The sequence below is a fragment of the Ursus arctos genome, unplaced genomic scaffold (assembly GCF_023065955.2).
Source record: "Ursus arctos isolate Adak ecotype North America unplaced genomic scaffold, UrsArc2.0 scaffold_7, whole genome shotgun sequence".
Lineage (NCBI taxonomy): Eukaryota > Metazoa > Chordata > Mammalia > Carnivora > Ursidae > Ursus > Ursus arctos.
The window spans coordinates 38,931,509-38,944,766 of record NW_026623089.1 but is presented as its reverse complement, the minus strand read 5'-3'; the positions used below and the strand labels follow the sequence as shown (position 1 = coordinate 38,944,766).

Sequence of the window (13,258 nt, the reverse complement as noted above, 5' to 3'; positions counted from 1 at the left end):
GCCGGCAGCGTATAAACCAGTCCGGGAATGCAGGGAACTCACCCCTCTGCCAGGCTCAGTTTGAGGATACTCCCCCTTCACGGGTCATCCTCAATGCTGCATTTATTCAACGACGATCGCATGAGCACCCAGCACTGTTCTAGACCCTAGTGGCCGTCAGCAGGAATGAGGCAAGACCTGACCCCTGAGCGCCGTCCCAGCGGAGAGGCACTCCGGAGAGCTGAGTCCCTGACACAAAGGCGGGTGGGGACCTGCGCTCTGGGAAACACGAATGGAGCACAAGGCTCGGCAGACACCTGAGGGCAGCCAGGCAGAGCGACCGCCACGTGAATGTCCCGGAAAGAGCACGCAGCCAGGAGAAGAGCAGTGCAAAGGCACGGACAGAGGAACAGAGGTTGCCTGTTCGGGGAGCAGCAGGGTGTTCAGACTGACCGAAGTCAGAGACTGCAGGCAAGGGCAGAAGCAGACGGGTCAAGGTCATCGGGGCCAAACTGCCCTGCAGGCTGAGCAGGAGTCAGTGCCAGAAAGCCTCAGCGGGTCAGAGTAGAGAGCGTCGCGAGCTTCTCTGCATCGGGGACAGGGTGGGAAGGCTGACGGGGTAAAGCAGTCCTGGGGGGCGTGGCTTGGCTCAACGTGGCTGGAAGGAAGGTGGTGAGGGGTGGCCAGATTCCAGGTTGTGGGGAAGGTTACAGCCTGCGCAGACTGCTCGTGGACCACAAGGAAGGTGATGGAAAGGAAGGGTCCACACGTGATGCTTACGGTTGGGCCTGGGCACCCAGATGAATGGAGGTGCCATTCCTAAGATGGCGGCAAAAGAGCATGCTGTCTCTGTGTGTGTGTGCACACGTGTGTGCGTGTGTGTGTGTGTGTGTGTGTGCGTGCGTGTGTGTGGAGGAGGAAGATAGGGAGAGTCTGGCCATGGAATCTCGTGGTCCCGCTGCCCATCTGAGTTCTGACGGGAGAAGTGAGCACGCTCAGCAGCGCTGGCACCACCCCCGTCCTTGAGGGACACCGGTGCACTCCAACTGCCTACGCCAGACAGGTATGGGGGGCAGGAGTCACACAGACTGCACCCAGACACAGTGGGTAGACTCGGCTGGCGGCATGACGTACTTTGAGAGATTTTCTGAGCTCCCAAGACAGGACAAGTGGTGGGCCCGCTTGTGGGATCCCTGCGGGAGAGGCACATCCCCGCAGCTCCACGCCGCCCCCCCAGTCATCCTGGGCCAGCTCCGAAGCCAGATCGCGCCGGGGGAGCAGGAGATGGACCAGCATGGCCCTGCCAAGGACAGTTGGGTGTTAGTGCCTATCCCTGAGGCCTGAGACCTGGGTCCACCATGGCCACTGGCCCCACGTGGATGGGCAACCATCTGACAAGGGAGAGGGCCATAATAAGCCAGTCCCTCACCTCTTTCTGAAAGTGCTCACCAGCTTTGGAAGAAGCGGCACCAGAGATCAGGTGTACCAGGGGACCAAAATCCCTGTGTCAAATGAATCCGAAGTCCTCCCAGCAGCCTCCAAGCCCTTGCGTGATCAGGCTGGCACTGTGCTCTCCTCCTTCCCATGTGCCGGCCAGGACTTCTCTCACAGGCTCACAGAGCATCAGAGCAGAGCCGACACAGAGCTGTACTACCCACTGTTATTATCCCCTTTTACAGATGAGGAGACCGAGGGTGAATAGTAAAAGTAGCCAAGCTGGGCCTCACCAGGCAGGGGGCCTGCGCCTCAACCATTGTGTCCCTCTGTCTGAAAAGAGGGCGCACGCCTCCCCAGCTTGGACACTTCCCCGGGCTCGGTCTGTGAGTGAAGAGCCCTTCCCTCTGCCTTGGAATGGTCTCCTCACACCTCTCTCTCTTTTTAGGGCTCCATTAGACCATCATCTCCTCAGGGGCCCTTCGGGACCTCCCCATCCAAAGTAGGCTCCCTGGTTACACTCCACACTGCTCAAATGTCACAGCATTGGCCACAAATGGTAGGGGGGACCGTTGACGGTTTGTTGACTTGTTTGTTGTCTGTTTCCCCACCCCCCAAGAGACTGCAGACTCCCAACAGTTTAAGTATCTTCCTGTCTCACTCAGCACTCTGTCCCCAACATCCGGCACAGTGCCTGAAACAGGCCAAGCCCTTGGAAAATACCTATGGAAGAAAGGAAGGCAGGGAGGACCTCCAGCCCAGGACCCGCTTGTAGGATCAGCCCTCACAAGACAGCCTCAGTGGCAGCTGAGATGTTGCCCCCTCCTTTCCCGGGGACAGGCTTCCCCACGCCAGGGCCAGGGACCTTCCTCTCCCCTCAAGCACATGGGGCATCTCTCTCTTCCTTTCCAAGCCTGCTCAGAGACAGAAGGAAGCTCACCTGTACCAGCACCCACGGTGGCCCTGTCCCCATCCCGGCCACCCTGAGGGATGTGCTTTACTCATCCCCACTCTCCAGGTAAGGAAACCAAAGCTCCAGGAGTAACTGGCCCAAGTTTGTACAGTTTGCTGATAGGTGGGACCAGAACCTTCTGGCGGTGTTTCCGTTCTCCGGGACGATAACAGGAGGTTAAAACGCAGCTGTGGTCTCCTACCTCAATTCTGATGGAGGGTCAATACAGCAGGTAACAGACACTAGGACGAGTGTGGGACAAATCACAAAAGCCAACTTTACAAAGATATGTTCTGAGAGCCCATTTCACAGCCCCACACCCCCGGTGGGTTCTAGCCTAGCGCCATTTAAGGCAGCAGGAAACAAACAGAAAGTTACATTGGGTCAAACCCCGAGTCCACTTTTCCCATCAGGCCTCACTCAACATAGCCAAACCTCAGCGGGGTTTGCAGCCTTTGCTGGGACGGTGCCTGTACCATGAGCCCTGGCAGCCACCCGAGGACTGGGGCCCCCTCCAGGTCTCCCTCCCAAGGGGAGACCGTACGCGAGGAGACCACACATGAGGACGCTGAACCCTCTCAGCAGGGGGAACACTGGACACTTTCCTCTCTGTGTCTGTTCGGAATTTTTCTCATTTTTCTACAACAAATGTGAATTTCTTTAAAAATCAGAAACACAACTTTTAATTTTAAATGAATGTTAAGAAGAGGCACATCTGAGAGGGGCTGTGAGAGGCTGGGGAACCTGAGCCGGGCAGGTACAGAAAGTCTAAGGGGCGCTTGCCTGGAGCTGGGGACTCTCAGCGACCTGGGAGGGGCCACAGTCGTCAGGACCCACCGTAGGCAGCCTGCCCGTGTCAGACCAGCCCAAGATGGTCAGGCTGATTCTCGCCTCCAGCGAGGCTTTGCTCTAATGTAAGCATCAAGCAGGGAGTTAAACGGTCTGTGACTCAGTGATGAATATACCACCTGCAGGATGAAGAAGAGCCGCTTGGACAAAACAGAGCCTCTTTCCCTGGGATCCACAGCCTGCAAGGTCACACCTGCAGCAGGCGGGCTTCCAAGAAAGCCACCAACAGCTACACTCCTAGTCCTCAAACCCAGATTCGGCCGTAAGAGAAATACATTAACTCGCAGAACCAAGGCTGCGGGAGGGAGCAGAGTCTGTGCACATGATCTCGTTCACCTCCGACACCAGATGGGTGGGGAAACTGAGGACCGGGAACCCCCGACCCTGGGACACTCTGTGTCAGGGCTATGCGTACAAAGGAGAAATGCTGAGTCTTCAAAAGGAAGGAAGCTCCGAAACATCTACAACAGGGGTGAACCTCAAGGACGTTATGCTAAGTGAGTGAGCCAGTCACAAGAAAACAAATCCTGCCTGATTCCGTTTACATGAGATGCCGAGAGCAGGCATACTCACAGAGACAGAAAACAGAATGGTGGTTGTCAGGGGCTGGGGAGAGGGGAAAATAGGAAGTTCTCGTTCAGCGGGCAAAGTTTCCATTTTGGAAGATGAAAAAGTTCTGGAGATGGATGGTGGTGGTGGTTGTCCAACAAAAGGAACGTATTGAATACTTTTGGACTGTATGCTTAGAGTTAAGATGATCAATTTTATCTCCTACATATTTTATCACAATTAAAAATAAGATAAAGCAAAATAAATTTTTTAATTAAAACTGTAAGAGCCAAAAGAGAGTTTGGGTCAAGGTCATCAGGATCACGAGGATTGCCCATGGCTGTCGAGACTCATTTACGGCTCCTCCAGGGGATGAGAACCTCCAAAGTCCTTCAGGCCAAGTGGTCCCACCCCAGCCACATACCACCTCACATCCATGGGCTAAGGGCCTCAACCCACCCCTCCAGTTGTGTCTTTGGCTAAGGAAGCAATGCATGGTTTGTATACCTCCCTTGAGCCGGGCCTCTGCCCCAGACTCAGCGCCATGCCTGTTGGGTGGGCATTTCCACAGCAGGACAGCAGATTAGGAGACATGCACTCAGGCCAACAAGATTCTTTGGCATACAGTCCCTGGCAGATGTCATCCTCTTTCCTCATCTACACCCCAAGTCCAAACAGCCACATCGAGGAATGCCAACCATTGGAAATCACTGTCTTTGCCCTACCCTTACTTGGATGGGAACATGGAAGATATGCTGGTCCAGAATGCAGATATGGGCAAGACAGGCAACTGTACGACAAACAAGATCGAAATCAAACAAGGAGACAAACCTAATGCGCCAACATTTATCAGGGAAAGGTGTAAAGTCTATGATCTGTGCCCAAGGATCCAACGGTACAGAGGGGGATGTACCCTCTGCGGCTCAGTGGAGCATGTGGTCGATATGACTTCTCAGTAAGCTCACTGAGACAACATATGGTTATGGGTTGCCTTAACAGAGGCAGAACCTGTGGGGAAAAGGAGGATAAATTCTTTCTCCCCTCTGTCATGGTCAGATCATCAGACTAGGGGGAGGGGAGAGGGGAGGAAGGGGGGAGGGAAGAGAGGAGAGAGAAGTGAAAAATGGAAGACCTGGGGCTACTTAGCTGAGCTGACCTCAGGGCACAATGGACACAAGGTAACTGTCTCCAACTATCTCTCTGTGCAGGGGGGTGAAATAGAAGCAATGGGCAGAAGTATGGAAAAAAGGGGAGTTTTTCTTTCTTTACCATCACATACTATGCATATGCAGAGGGCTTGCTCGGTTCCTGGTCGTCATACCCTGAAGCCCCCTTGACAGGACGTTAGAGAATCTTCACGCACAATATGGGCTGTTGGACGAGAAAAGGCTTTAAATCCCTTCCAACAAAAAAGGAGTGGTTTTAGAATGGGATGTGAATTATAAAGTTGAGTTCTTCATTTCATTTTCCTTCATTTTCAGAATTTCAACTGATGGTGATAGAACTTAAATTGTCCAACCACCAGCATCTCCCTTACCTCCTATCACCCTTTTTTAACAAAGAAAAAAATGATTTCCACGAACAGGATTCTCATAAAACTCACTCCTGATTTCTTCATGATTCCTCAGTACCAATAGCATCACCAGGTTTCACCAGGTGCCTCCTGCCCAAACAGCTTCAGTGGCCTGGACCCTGACTAAAAACCAGAAGAAACAAAATGGAGATTCGTCCTCTGGGGTGCTCAGCACGGCAGATGAACCAGTAGTTACCGAGTAAAAACCCAGACCCCAAAGCGCCTGCACTTGGCCCCTGAAAAGCCATCCTCAAGGCCCTCACCAGAGTACTTAACGATTCTTTCAAGTGCACTTCTAACATAAATGGTTTGGTTTAAAAGACTAAGACAAACTAGAGAGGGGGCGCCTGGGTGGCACAGCGGTTAAGCGTCTGCGTTCGGCTCAGGGCGTGATCCCGGCGTTCTGGGATCGAGCCCCACATCAGGCTCTTCCGCTATGAGCCTGCTTCTTCTTCTCCCACTCCCCCTGCTTGTGTTCCCTCTCTCACCGGCTGTCTCTATCTCTGTCAATCTTTAAAAAAAAAAAAAAAAGACAAACTAGAGAGAAACGTGCCTGCTAATGGCAGATGCACTGATGGGAAATATTGAGAAAAGACACAAAAACTTAGGGCAGGCAAAAGACTCAAAATGCACAGTAACCTGGAGCCATCCGGTACCAGGCCAAGCAAACAAAGGAGTCCACCTCAGCATGGCCCCACTGCTCTGACCCCCAGCAGCAACCGTCACAGAGAGAGGACTCCCGAAAGTGTCTTGACAACTGCCCCCAGCCTGTGACTGTTAGTGATGGCAAGACACTGAGCCAGCCACAAGAGGGGCCACACACCCCCCTTTATTATGTCAGGGAGGTTGACCCTCAGGAAAATGTCTACCCCAAAATTAAGTCATCCATTATCAAGATTCCATAAAATGAGAACAATAGCCGGCCATCCCTGGGGCCTGAAAACAGATGCAACCTGCCTCTGAGGCAGAAGAAAGTGGGATTTGAAGTTTGGCCCCCGGCCCCGCTGTTCACCAGTCATGGGGTTTCTCACCATCTTTGCACACTTCCGGTTCCTCATCCCAGAGGGGAGGTGATTCACCCACCTTTGGGAGACATTCCATAGCACACCCAGTACTAAGGCCTCAAGCAATTACTATTTCCATAGCCCCATACAAATTGAAGGATAATTCTAAGTCACAATTCACAACTTATTCCAATTACCGATTCATTTCAGCCCCCCACTGAAGAGCTGGCCTTGTGAGCAGCCCCCTGGGACACCCCGGATGAGCCGTGAGCTCTGCCACTGCCGGAGAGTGTGCGGGGAGCATCCCCCAGCTCTGTTCCCGCCCCCGTGAGATGCCCGACCGACGGCCACTCTGTGTCCACGGCTGTCCTGCTTCCTCAGTGGAGCCTTTCCCATCAGACCAAAAACTAAAATAACGTATTCCGCCAACAGAATGTTGAGGAGTAAGACAAACTTAAAAAGTGTCATTTTTTAATTACTTGATCTCCAGAGTTGGGGCTCTAGGGGGTTTTTCCCTTTTTTTTTTTTTAATCTATCAAAAAGGTATAAATCATGAATGGACTAAAAATTAAATTAGCTACAAAGTAAGTCAAGCCAGTGTGGCCTATGGTGACTGTAACTGTGACTAACCTCCTGGCCCAATAATCGGGGACGGACTGAATAAGTTATAGTCACCCACAGAGAACACACTAGGGCTATGACAAAATTATATTATGGAAGGCTACTTAGTGCCATGAAAATATTAATCATGATGACATAAAATAATGAAATATTAAGTGTAAAAAGTAGGTTAAGAAACAATGAAGGCAATGGGATTCCATTTTGGTACATGTCTGTATGCGTTGCGTGTATACCTAATACATGCACATGTGCATATGTACATATGGTTAGACGCCATATCCAGTGGGATCGTAGCTACAATACACATAAAAATATACAAGTAGAAAATATGGATAAACTTCAACTTCTGGGTTTAAAATCTTTCATTTCTAAATAAGTCATAAAATACATTAATTCATTAGAGATATGTATTTATAGATGGGAAGAAAACAAATATACCAAAACCAAATAGTCACAGTGGTTTATTCCGGGTACTAAGGTTTGAGTGATTTTTATATTTTTCTTTGTGTTTTATTGTGTTTCCCACTCTTTCTATCCTGACCAGGTATTAATGTCATGAAAATGGTGTCCTTTCTGTGCCTTGTGATTCCCAGCCTTCTCCCTTTCAGATGAGGAGAATAGATGCTCTCCTTTAGGACGGAGTCCCACTGAAACTGCCAAGGCATAAGGGCCGCGTCCTCAGCACCCAGCTGCAGCTCCTTACCTGCTAACGGCCTCGGTCTACCCTGACCAGTGAGCCTGGTGTGGACGAAGCCCATGGAAAACTCATCAGGAACACTCGGTCCATCTCCCGTTCTGTGGGGTTCAAGGTTAGCAAGTCCCTTTGCGTGGGGTATGAACAACCCGCCAGCAGACGAACCCCCTAAAGGACCACAACCTCTTCCCTCTGGCCCTACCAAAATGTGCCATCACCACCGTCTCCACTGGAGCCATCTGGCCCTTAAATGCAGCCTGAAAATGGTTTTGTTTGGAGAACATACTACCTCCTGGACGCTAAATTAAAACACGCAATTAGATTTCCATTAAGTTACAGCAAATTCTGGTGAATTGATCTAATCGGCCTCCATTCCTATATGACATCATGCTTTAAAGGCTTGGCCTGAACATAAATACTTAATGTAATAAATACAGCCTGAAATATTTGATCTCCTTGGCAGTTTAATTGACCTACTATAGAGACTGACAGGAAAAATTAAGTTAGTTCTGTCTCGTCTCTGCCAATAGCACATTTTCATCATAAAGGCACATGAACTACAATTTTGGTTACAAGTTCACCTCTTGCACACTGATTTCTTGTTGAACGTTCAGGTTACGGGTAACAGAATCGAACAAGGAAATGAGTGTGTGGGTTTATGAAACCTTTAACACAAATACCATAGTTCATGTCTTTTGATGGATGGATAGATAGATAGATAGATGATAGATAGATAGATAGATAGATAGATAGATAGATAGATGATAGATAGATAGATGATAGATAGATAGATAGATAGATAGATAGATAGATAGATAGATAATAGATAGATAATAGATAGATAGATAATGATAGATAGATAGATAGATAATAGATAGATAATAGATAGATAGATAGATGATAGATAGATAGATAGATAGATAGATAGATAATATATTTTGTGATTTGTAATACCAGCCCCTCGTCGTTCACAAGACTATGTGAGTGGGGTTGGTAGATGCCTACCGCACTGAAGCACAGATTTCTAGATGCCGTGGTTATGTGCGATCACCAATAATTAAGTGCACAAGGTCAAATTCATGAACCCAAATGTCTCCTACCTCAGAACCCCTGACGTGCTTCCTCCCACCTCCATTTTACAGTGTATATTGCCTTTGACCATGAGTTGTGTTTATTTTGTACCCAGCTCACGTCCCAAACTTGCCGTAAGCGCCCTTCACCCACTCTCACCCCTATACTCCTGATGCCAGACCTGAAATGTCCCGTTTCGGTAAAAAAACAAACACTGACTATTTGGGGAAGGAAGAAAGGGAGGGGGAGTCTCTGCTTCCTGACTGAGCTGGCATACTTTATAAGGTCCTCAGGGTTACCATCTCCCAGGTTCTAAACTTCCCCGGTACCTCGTGGAGAGAAACAGTGCTCATGGCAAAGTTGCTCAATCTGATTCATGTCAAAATCCCCAGGTTAATTCGGCAGGTTATTCTGCTAGATTTGACGCCAAGTCCCACCCCGTCAACGCCACCCACCGCTCCTACACCCTCTGTCTTGGCATCTGTTCATTTGCTCAGCAAATGCTCCTTGATGGGAGGCAGCTCGGCCAAACATTCCTCGTGCTGTGACAGTCTCAGGGCCAGCGCCTGGGTCCCCTTTCTGCTTGGATGTCTTTGGAGGGGCAAACAGAAAATGACAACACCCAGATCCAAGGGTCCTGGCACAACCCAGGGAGCAGCAGGGACATGCGTTCTGGGCAGTCCGATGCCAGTTAGCACTGCCCTCCCTCCTTCGATGGGCAGGCTGCTTCTCCCACTGCCTCTGGGCACAAGCCAGAAACTTCTGCTCAGCTCCCCACACTCCAGGGCCCCATTGATTAGCAGGAAGGGCAAACCCATCAGCACCCATAGGAAATGGCTTCTGGAAAGTGAGTTGCAGTTTTTAAAGCCAGAGAATGACAGCAGGTGCCTGTAAAAGGAACAGAATCAATACAGGGTGTGGAGAGCTGGACGATGGAACACCTGGGTCCCTGGCTTGTCCGACTCCTGACAGATGTACTACGTGACCTTGGGAAGTCCTATCCCCTCTCTGGGCCTCAGTTTCCCCACCAGATCCTGGAATGGTAACATACTCATCAAGAAAATGAGTTCTTTTTCATTTCACATGAAATGAAATCTTACAAATCTTACAAATCTTAAGCACTGGGATTCTCTACCCCTGTCTTCCTGACATCAACAAGCCATGGAGAAGGCTAGGGTTGACCCAACCACTTTTCCCATAAGAAGTGACTACCTTCTGCCCCTTGGGCTCAACTTGAGGCCATGCCATCCTCTCCTGGGAATATGGCCCCAACCAACCTCATGCTTTGCCCTTTCCTCAACACACTAGGCCTCACTGTCTCAGTGCCTTTGCTCATGCTGTTTTCTTGCCTGGGGTCCCCTCACCCTCCAGACAAGTCCTATGCTTCCTTCAAGCCCAACTGAAACATCACCTCTGAAAAAGCTTCCTTATTCCTGCAGGGAAAAATGCCCTCCCTCCTCAGGGCTTCCCCCACACCTTGCCTGCCCTTGTTGGCCTCTACGAGAGCACATGACGGTGTCACATGAGATAGAATTCTTTGTTGACTGTCTCTCCAAGCCCACCCTTGGCCTGTGAATCCCTTAAGGTCGGGATGTGTCTAATTCATCACCAGAGGTTTGGCCTCTGGTTTAGAGTCTGACAAAGCTGGGCACGTAGTGGGTGCTGAGTGAACAACAGGAGGGCCCAGTTGTTTCTGGGGTCCAAAGGGGGGCCAGCCCTGCAGGCTAGTGAGGCCAGTCTCCCACACCCACAGCAGCATCACCTGCTTTTTCCTCCCTTACCCAAACCTCATTACCATTTACTCTGCACCAGACTCAGTATTTGGGGCTGAGGTGAGTGGCTTGGAAGGACCTGAGTCAGATGGCCAGCACCCTTAAAGTGCTTGTAGTCGGGATTGGGAAGCAAGATAGGTTCAAAAACAAACCCCAATTCAAATCACGGTGCCAGAGTAACCTCAATACCTGTGTCAGTCTCCAAAGAGGACCTTCAGTGAGCCAGCCTCCTAGCTTTCACACCTGTGTGCAGCCCCCTCCATGCAAGTCCGGGTTGGCCCTGTGACCAGCTTAAATCGACAGAAGGCATCAGAAACAGCACTGTGCCTGCTGTGGCCATAAGCCTTAAGAAAGTCTGGCATCTTCTGCTTTTCCACTCTTGGGAATCAACCGACATTCAACCCCACCCCAAGCTCACCACGGGAAGAGAGACAAAGAGAGCTCCCCGCCTCCCAGCGTCGCCGCCAAAGCCCCAGACACGGAAGCGCTACCATGTTGCAGGTACCGGCCCCAGCGGCCACGTGACTGCAACCTCGTGACAGAGCCCAGACCAAAGCAGCAACAGAACTGCCTGGCTGAGCCCAGCCAGGCCTCGGAATCAGGAGAGATAATAAATTAGCTGGGCAGTTCTACTGCTGCTTTTATTATACTCGGTTTTGGGGAAAAGTGAAACAATACTAACACCTGGAATGGGAATTCTAAGAAAATCCCAAGCCAATCTCCCCGTGATCATAGATACAAAACCCCTGAACAAAGAACTAGTAAACCGAATCCAGCTCTGTACAAGAAGGATGACACATCGCATCTAATTTGGGTTTATTCCAGGAACGCACAGTTGGATTAACATTAAAAAATCAATCAACGTAACTTACTGTATTAATACACTGAGAAAGAAAAATCACGTGATCCCCTCAACAAGCAGCAGAAAAACTATTCAATGAAATTCAACATTCATTCACATTTATGATTTTTTAAATAATAATTAAAATAAAACTCTTAGAAAACCAAGGCAAGAAGACACTCTCTTTACTTGATAAAGGCTACCTAAAACAACACAAAACGGAAAAACAACAAACTTGACAGTGAAACCCTGAGATCAAGAATAGGCCAGGGTTGGGGCGCCTGGGTGGCACAGCGGTTAAGCGTCTGCCTTTGCCTCAGGGTGTGATCCTGACGTTATGGGATCGAGCCCCACATCAGGCTCCTCTGCTATGAGCCTACTTCTTCCTCTCCCACTCCCCCTGCTTGTGTTCCCTCTCTCGCTGGCTGTCTCTCTCTCTGTCAAATAAATAAATAAAATCTTAAAAAAAAAAAAAAAGAATAGGCCAGGGTCGGTCTCGAAGCCCACATATCGTATGATCCCATTCCTATACAAAGTCCACGGTTGCAAACAGCAAACGCGTTCACGACCACTAGAGACCACAAGATCCGTGGTGCCCTGAGGCTGGGAGCGTGGGGAGCAGCGGGAAGTGACTGAGCGTAGGTACAGGTGATGAAAACGTTCGGTGACGGCTGCACCAGTCACTGAGTACACTGAAATTCACTGAGCCGTATACGTCTGTGGATGCACGGTACGGCGTGTGAATGACATCTCAAGAAAGCTGTTATAAAAGAACCAGAATGAGGAAAGGAGGCCCGTTGTCACTACTTCTACCCAGTGCTGTGCTAGCGGCCCTGGCTGGCACAGACAAGAAGAGAGAAAAAGCATAAGGATTTGAAAGGAAGAGAGCAGCTGTCTTTCTCTGCAGATGGCCTGATCTTACACACGTCCTACAGAATCCACCACGGAACCTAATTACATGAACAGATATCCCAGACAGAGCGCTGAGCCAAAGCCGCAGACGCGAAGACTCTGTTCTGTATGACTGCATTTATACGTAAAGTTCAAAAAAGTCCAGCCTGCATAACAGTGTTTCAGAATGCCTCCTTAGTGGTTGGCAAAAGTCGGCATAGTGCTCCAGTTTAGGGGGAGGACAAAGGGGCCCGGGACTGGGGAGCTGCTGGGGTGCAGGCGAAGTCCCGGAGGGTGATCACATAGGTGCTTACAATGGGTCACTAAACTCTAGCTGCATGTTTTATGAATTTTTCTAACGAATATTATATTTCATAATAAAATAATTTTCAGGGGCGCCTGGGTGGCTCAGTCGTTAAATGTCTGCCTTCAGCTCAGGGCGTGATCCCAGCATTCTGGGATCGAGTCCCACATCAGGCTCCTCCGCTGGGAGCCTGCTTCTTCCTCTCCCATTCCCCCTGCTTGTGTTCCCTCTCTCGCTGGCTGTCTCTGTCAAATGAATAAATAAAATATTTTTTAAAAAAATAAATAAAATAAAATAAAATAATTTTCAATGATTTTTAATGGTGTTTTTTTTTCAAGCAACACAAAGGAAAAAGTGATTAAAGAGGAACAGAGGGAAGATGTTGCAGAAGGAAGAGGCTACCTCCAGCTCGGAGTTTAGCCTTGGTGGGCAGATGTTTATTGGGCAATAAAGCCTTCTCAGTCCCAGAGTCTGGACACTTTATCTTGGCCTGAGCCCAAGGCCAAGGCCAGTGCGAAGAAGGGAGGGCACATTCTTGATTAACGAAGGGCCTTGCTCTCTGGAAGGATGTGGCCAGACCCTGCCCCAGCACTGGACTCCCTGCCCCTCTCCTCCTGCTGGTCCTCACACACACACACACACACACACACACAGAGTGCAGGACCGGGACTGCAATTCCAATTGCTAGCAGCTATTGAGCGCCTACGGCATGCCAACATGGAGC

At 49.8% G+C, this 13,258-nt stretch overlaps 1 protein-coding gene across 2 annotated transcripts in view; it reads right to left on the bottom strand.

Moving 5' to 3' along the window:
- Nucleotides 1-13,258, bottom strand: part of DRGX (dorsal root ganglia homeobox) — a 31,272-nt gene that overhangs the window by 2,374 nt on the left and 15,640 nt on the right. The gene's annotated exons all lie outside the window — the stretch shown is intronic.